The sequence below is a fragment of the Rhagoletis zephyria genome, unplaced genomic scaffold (genome assembly GCF_001687245.7).
Source record: "Rhagoletis zephyria isolate East Lansing unplaced genomic scaffold, Rhagoletis_zephyria_1.1 Rzeph_scaffold_00910, whole genome shotgun sequence".
Classification (NCBI taxonomy): domain Eukaryota; kingdom Metazoa; phylum Arthropoda; class Insecta; order Diptera; family Tephritidae; genus Rhagoletis; species Rhagoletis zephyria.
The window spans coordinates 73,520-81,918 of record NW_016157994.1 but is presented as its reverse complement, the minus strand read 5'-3'; positions in this window follow the sequence as shown (position 1 = coordinate 81,918).

The window sequence follows — 8,399 nt, the reverse complement described above, 5'->3', positions numbered from 1 at the left end:
ATCCCTTTCATTTGGCACCTCGCTTTTTGTAATCTAACGAACGGTGCTTATCTTATAATTTTTTAGAAAGGTGGCAACCCTATTAACATTTATTAGCGTAATCTTCTATAATCCTCCTGTTCTCAGAATGAAAGTTTACCCGTTCAAACGGGGTCATTGATATTCCTACCGTATTCTTCTTAATCATTGATATTCCTACCGTTTCTTTTTATCAGAAAGTTAATACCCGTTACTCCTGGTCATACGATAAAGACGGGGTCTCTAAATATCTCGACTCCGGCGCCATCTGTCGGCACCATTTTTTGCATTGCAGAGCAGAATTTCAAATTCATGTGACGTATGATTCCGAAGTTATGGTTGATTAAAAATGTCACGCCTATGGGAGGTGCATCGCCCTTTGTCAGGTTTCATTTTTTTATACCCTAGGTTACGTCCGAGGGCACTCTCTATATACCAGTTAAAGCCCTGTGAAAAGCCATTCAGTAGTTCCGGAGATTAGTGAGTTCAAACAGACAAACAATCTACAGTTTTATTATAGTATAGATTATTATTATTACTGTTATTATTATTATTATTGGTTTATAAAACATATTCTGACAAACATACTCTGAGCGTTCAGAATATATGAGTCTGAAAGGAGTCCTAGATGGGTAAGAAATATGAGCTTCAAAAACAAAAAATGTGTGACTCTTATATGAATATTTTAGGAGTTATAAATGATCGAAGTTAGGAGCCAGCACTTTGTGGCTATATAAAAACAATAAAGATTCGAAATTTATATCTAAACTTGTTTATACAGAAATTGAAAATATTTAGAAAACAAAAAATATACAAAATTTAGCTGCAGCTGCGGCTATTAAATGTATGTTGGAATTTTTATATGAACTGAGGTATGTATACATACATGTGTATAGTATTTGAAGTTCCATAAGAGTTGAAAAATAAGGCCAATATGGCTCAAAGAACAACATAAAATAAGAGTCCGAATGAAGTTATTTATAAGGACTATAAGACACATTTAAGAGCCTCAAAATAAACGCTGAAACGATTCATATATGGGGCCAAAAATTGCTTTAAAAAGAGTTCAAAATTAGCCGTTTATGAAGCCAATAAGAGTCCAATATGACTCATTTAGAGGCTCATTTGATGTATGAATTTAAGCTCATATAAGTCGACCTTCATAGGAAGGAAAACACACTAATTTCGGGCTCTTAAATGAGCTCATTATGAGCGTAAAGGCTCCGAAATGGGACTCCTTAAAGACTCATTTATGACTCCAAATGTATATTTCATTGATATGTACATATCTCTCGCTCATAGGGAAAGCACTTATTGAATTTTGTTTTTCGTTTTGCGCATGCATTTTCTTTTTACTTTAAAATTTCAATACTTCACACAAATTAAAAAAACGTTTTAAATAAATTTCTTTTAATTCCGCAAATTAGAAATTCGCTAGAAATGTAAATACATACATAATTAATCCCAAATATCAATTCTTGACTCAAGGGAATGCTTCGAACTATATCCGCTTAATTCACAGAACATGCTTTTCATGTGATCGTTTTCAAAATATCTAATTAATTTGTATGTACAAAATCCCATAGTGATACACGAAACACAAAGAAATTTAAATAAATCAGTTTCTACCTACCGATTATCTTTTGACTTACGGATTCTTAGAAACCCACCACTCTTGTAAGACACAAATATGTACGAACGACACTAATTACTATTTCAGTTGAAAAAAATATCAGTAACGAAAAATAAACACTGGCATATGTTGATGCCGTTGAAAAGCAAAATTGTATTCAAAAGAATTTGGTGCAAAGTAAATTTTGTTTGCAAAAATTGGTATATCTTTTTTGTCCACATTCCAGTTTTGATAAAATATAGCCTATGTTACGTCCGAGGTCACTGTCTAGATACCAGTTAAAGCCCCATGAAAATCCATTCAGTAGTTCCGGAGATTAGTGAGTTCAAACAGAAAAACAATCTTCAGTTTTATTATAGTATAGAAGATATGTAGATTAGACTGCATCACTCCCCATAAAAAAAAAAATCGGGACTGTTTTTCCATTGGAATTATAAAATCTATTATATTTTAAGACGTCCACCAAATTATTTCGGAAAAATATTAAGATTTAAGCGAGCTGGACCGATTAAAAATACCTCCGAATATGGAGATTTTTATATTTAATATTTAAAAAAATTTAAACGGAATCGTAATAATGGGATTTTTGATGATGCTTTTTAACTTTTTTCAAAGATTGGTATGAAAAAACTTGAATAACTGAACCTAAACTCTTCCGATTTAGACTTGTGAGATATCATTGGAAAGGGTGATATTCTTATTTCTTTGCTAATAAGCTCATTCAAAGGATGAAAGAGAAAGGTAGGATGAAAGAACATCATTCAAAGTGGAATTAATATGGGTTGGTATTTGAACAAAAAAAGGGACACGAATGACTTTGTTTTGCACATAAATAAAAATAGTGGGAAAATACCTTTCTGCGGAGATCCCATAAGTATAAATCAGAATAGTTTTGGCTCAGTTATTTAGTTTTTCGTAAATCAATCTTTGAAAAAAGTAAAAATACAGCTTTAAAAATAATTACGATTCCGTGGAGATTTTTAAATATTTTTATGCAGATTTTTTAAGCCTAATCTGTTTTGTCATCTGAGCGGACTTTTTTCAAAAAGTTCTTTAAAAAACTATTTTTATTCATAAAAAACTCCACTTTTGGAGGTATTTTCAAATCGGTCCAGCTTGCTTAAATCTTAGTATTTTTCCGAAATATTTTGGTGGACGTCTTAAAATATAATAAATTTTGTAATCCCGGCGGAAAATCCGCAACTTTTTTTGGTGATGCAGTCTAATGTAGAGGTATAAGATTTACTTACTTATTGAACATCTTAAAAGCTACAAATAGTGTTGTATGGGCGGTCAAGGTGGGCGTGGTCCAAAATTCGGTCATCTTATGCCATGGCTATTTATTTCGCCAACTTTCAACTTCAAAGCTGCATTATTCAGTTCATTTATGCCAGAAAAATTGAATTAGGACAAGTGTGTATTGGTAAAAGGAGCAAAACTTAAATGCAAAATTAAAAAAAAATAATTAAATTAAATGTCAATTAAATTGCAATTAAANAAAGGAGCAAAACTTAAATGCAAAATTTAAAAAAAAAAATTAAATTAAATGTCAATTAAATTGCAATTAAAAAATTTCGTAAAATCGGCTGTAAGTGTACCAATTCTATTAAGAAAAACGTGGGACGTAAATAATTTTCGTTTCATCCCAGAGACGAGAAAAATAAAAATCCTTATAACTCTTATGAGAAGACGTAAATCATTTTCGTCTCGAAATAAACGTCCCGAGAGACGAAAAAAATAAAAATTCCATATAATTATTATGAGAAGACGTAAAGCATATTCGTCTTGAAATAACCGTCACAAGAGACGAAAAAAAGGGCTGTTTTTGCTTACGCGTGAAAGTACATTTAGCGCATATAGCTCTAAATGCTACTCTAAATGTACATTTAGCCATACAAAATTCGTCACCTAAATGCAGCTAAATGCAACACCATATCTGCATTAAGAGTCTAAATGCTAAAAGCAACCCTGTGATCTTCTAAAATTTCCACGATTCGAACATGGTTTAATGAGAAAAAGTGTCAACATTGCTTTTTCGCGTATACAGTTGCTAGCTACGTTTCAGTGATCGCCAATCGAGATTTCATTTATTATTTTACATTATGTATTTGGAAAAGAAAAGTTGCGCAAATTCAACATCGATGTGATAATGATATAAATCTGGCTGAATTTGTGATCAACTCTGTTTGTTTTTTTCCTATTTAATTGAGGGAATTTCAATTGACAGCACCGACAAATGAAAATAAACACAACAAATTTTCGGTTATGGTTAAAACAATTCAAGTTTTTGTATTGAATTTTTTGTTTAAAATTTTTTTTCCCTTTTCAGTAGGGTTTTTTGCACATTACCTTCTCTGTGCGAATTGATCGTGATAGATAGATACAGATCTGAATAAGCGACTGAAACACGGCTGTTTGTCAAAAGCATACGATTTCGAACTCGCGTAAATGTACATTTGCTAAATGCTATAGCATGAACGCTCTTCGAAAAAATATGTTCGAAAGTGCTTAATGTTGCATTTTAAATGCAGAAAAAACGCTGCATAAGAACCCCATATAATTATTATGGGAACACGTGAATAATATTCGTCTTGAAATAAACGTCCCGCGAGACTAAAAAACATAAAAGTCCCATGTAATTATTATGAGAAGAAAATAATTTACATTCTAAACTAATCGTCCTACGAGACGAAAACAACGTTTCCATTGTTCAGTAATGATTATAGAGCAATATTTAATTTTATTTCTTATAATCGTTATAATCTCTGCTTTTATTACTCACATAGGGAGGTCTCCCTTCAAGTTCTACACCTTTTCCAACAGTATTTCAGAAAAACACAAATGTATTTCAGAAAAGGCCAAATGAATTTCAGAAAAACTGGAATGTATTTCAGAAAACCTCAAATGAGTTTCAGGAAAGGGCAAATGTATTTCAGAAAAGCTCAAATGTATTTCAGAAAAGGCCAAATGAATTTCAGAAAAACTGGAATGTATTTCAGAAAACCTCAAATGAGTTTCAGGAAAGGGCAAATGTATTTCAGAAAAGCTCAAATGTATTTCAGAAAAGGCCAACTATATTTCAGAAAAAGCCAAATGAAATTCAGAAAAACTCAAACGTTACCTTTTCCCACTGGGATTAAAGAATATGTATGTGTAATAAGTACCCAGTGGGAAAACGTAATGTCTGGGATGCAAAAATTAATGGATAGCCCCTATAACCTACGCAAGAAAAGATGTAAGAATTTCTCTAAAATAATAAATAGAGTAAAAAAAAAATGTATTAAATAAAGTCCGTGTAAAAGGTGTTGAACCCGTCACCAACAACACAGCATTCGAACACGCATCCATTCGGCTACAGCAGCTGTTGAAATAAGGTGAAAAAAACATACTTGAGTTAGTTCTTTTGGTTTTGTTTGTGGCTTCGAAACTGCACATCATTACGAGCAGGGCTGCCAACTGTACTTAGTTACGAAGTGCCATATTGAATATAAAAAAAGTGCCAAAATGTGCCAAATAGAAAAATAAAAGGGTCAAAAAAAGGTGTAATTCTTTTTAATTCTTCCCATTTAGCATCAAAATTAGAAACACTTTCCTAAAACAAAAGTCTAATGCCAAAGTAAGATAAACCAGTTGTATACACTATAGAAATTAGAAAAATTTAGAAGAGAAAAAGAAGTACACGCAAAGGATTTCACAAAATGTATTGAAATATTTCAAAAGTGCCATTTTGGCGTTTTGTGTCAAATTTAAAAATTAAGTGCCATGTGAAGTAAAATAGGGCCAAAAATGGCACGGTTTGCGCCAAGTTGGCAGCCCTGATTACGAGGCAAAGTTCAACCGTAGTTGTTAAATAAAAAATAACGTCCGTGTAACAGGTTTTGAACCCGTAACATACACATAATCCGCTCGCTTATATTGCTATGCACCTCATTCAACCGTAGTTTTTAACCTTTTCTTGGTAGAAAAAGGTAATGCACTCACTTAAAAGAAGTTTCGACATATGTGTACCAAGGCGAATCAGGCAACAATATCATCAGCTGTTTACTTCAGAACAAAATAAAATGTGCCGAGCTGAACGGTGAAGCGTACTTCGGCACCCTCTCCGGCAAAAATGTTTTGATAGCAAATAAAAAGATGTCCGGACACGAACGGTGAACCCGCCTTAAAGGCGCTAGCAGTCACCGACGTAAGCGTACGTTCACGTGCCAGCTGACACCAACAAACTTATGAGGGCGCCATGTAAATGAAAACTCACCATGGCTATTTATTTCGTCAACTTTCAACTTCAAAGCTGCATTATTCAGTTCATTTATGCCAGAAAAATTGAATTAGGACAAGTGTGTATTGGTAGAAGGAGCAAAACTTAAATGCAAAATTAAAAAAAAATAAAAATTAAATTAAATGTCAATTAAATTGCAATTAAAAAATTTCGTGAAATCGGCTGTAAGTGTACCAATTCTATTAAGAAAAACGTGGAACGTAAATAATTTTCGTTTCATCCCAGAGACGACAAAAATAAAAATCCTTATAACTCTTATGAGAAGACGTAAATCATTTTCGTCTTGAAATAAACGTCCCGCGAGACGAAAAAAAATAAAAATTCTATATAATTATTATGAGAAGACGTAACGCATATTCGTCTTGAAATAACCGTCACAAGAGACGAAAAAAAATAATGGGCTGTTTTTGCTTACGCGTGAAAGTACATTTAGCGCATATAGCTCTAAATGCTACTCTAAATGTACATTTATCCATACAAAATTCGTCACCTAAATGCATCTAAATGCAACACCATTTCTGCATTACGAGTCTAAATGCTAAAAGCAACCCTGTGATCTTCAAAAATTTCCACGATTTGAACCTGGTTTAATGAGAAAAAGTGTCAACATTGCTTTTTCGCGTATACAGTTGCTAGCTGCGTTTCAGTGATCGCCAATCGAGATTTCATTTATTATTTTACATTATTTGGAAAAGAAAAGTTGCGCAAATTCAACATCGATGTGATACTGATATAAATTTAAAAAAATTAAAAATTACAATTCCTTTAATCTGTTCATATAACGCTTTTCTATATAATCAACAGTTTTGCCGGTAAAAATAAATGTATGAAGAAAAAAAATATTTTTTGCCTAAAATATTAAATTTTTTTAAAACTGTTGATTATATAGAAAAACGTTATATGAACAGATTAAAGGAATTGTAATTTTTAATTTTTTTAAATTTGTTTGAGCAAAATCGGACTAGTGGTTCTCGAGTAATGTCAAAAAAAGATCAAAAGGTGACAATTTCCAAAAAAAATATGATAGTTTTATATATATCTCGATTCCTAGACGTGACCCAGCGAAACGCCGGGACACGTATAACTTCTTTTTTACCGATATAACTTTCCCCGGCAGTTTGAACCCTTCCCGATCACTGACCCCTCCCATTTGTCTCACAGTGTTATTATGAGAAGACGTAAATCATATTCGTCTTGAAATAAACGTCCCGCGAGACTAAAAAACATAAAAGTCCCATGTAATTATTATGAGAAGACGAATATAATTTACATTCTAAAATAATCGTCCTACGAGACGAAAACAACTTTTCCATTGTTCAGTAATGATTATAGAGCAATATTTAATTTTATTTCTTATAATCGTTATAAGCTCTGCTTTTATTACTCACATAGGGAGGTCTCCCTTTAAGTTCTACACCTTTTCCAATAGTATTTCAGAAAAACACAAATGTATTTCAGAAAAGGCCAAATGAATTTCAGAAAAGGCCAAATGAATTTCAGAAAAACTTAAATGTATTTCAGAAAACCTCAAATGAGTTTCAGAAAAGGGCAAATGTATTTAAGAAAAGCTCAAATGTATTTCAGAAAAGGCCAAATATATTTCAGAAAAAGCCAAATGAAATTCAGAAAAACACAAACATTACCTTTTCCCACTGGGATTAAAGAATATGTGTGTGTGTAATAAGTACCCAGTGGGAAAACGTAATGTCTGGGATGCAAAAATTAATAAATAGAGTAAAAAAAAATTTATTAAATAAAGTCCGTGTAAAAGGTGTTGAACCCGTCACTACCAACACAGCAGTCGAACACGCCCCCATTCGGCTACAGCAGCTGTTGAAATAAGGTGAAAAAAACATACTTGAGTTAGTTCTTTTGGTTTTGTTTGTGGCTTCGAAACTGCACATCATCCGCTCGCTTACATTACGAGCAGGGCTGCCAACTGTACTTAGTTACGAAGTGCCATATTGAATATAAAAAAAGTGCCAAAATGTGCCAAATAGAAAAATAAAAGGGTCAAAAAAGGTGTAACTCTTTTTAATTCTTCCCATTTAGCATCAAAATTAGAAACACTTTCCTAAAACAAAAGTCTAATGCCAAAGTAAGATAAACCAGTTGTATACACTATAGAAATTAGAAAAATTTAGTAGAGAAAAAGAAGTACACGCAAAGGATTTCACAAAATGTATTGAAATATTTCAAAAGTGCCATTTTGGCGTTTTGTGTCAAATTTAAAAATTAAGTGCCATGTGAAGTAAAATAGGGCCAAAAATGGCACGGTTTGAGCCAAGTTGGCAGCCCTGATTATGAGGCAAAGTTCAACCGTAGTTGTTAAATAAAAAATAAATCCGTGTAACAGGTTTTGAACCCGTAACATACACATAATCCGCTCGCTTATATTGCTATGCACCTTTTCATTCAACCGTAGTTTTTAACCTTTTCTTGGTAGAAAAAGGTAATGCATTCCAATTT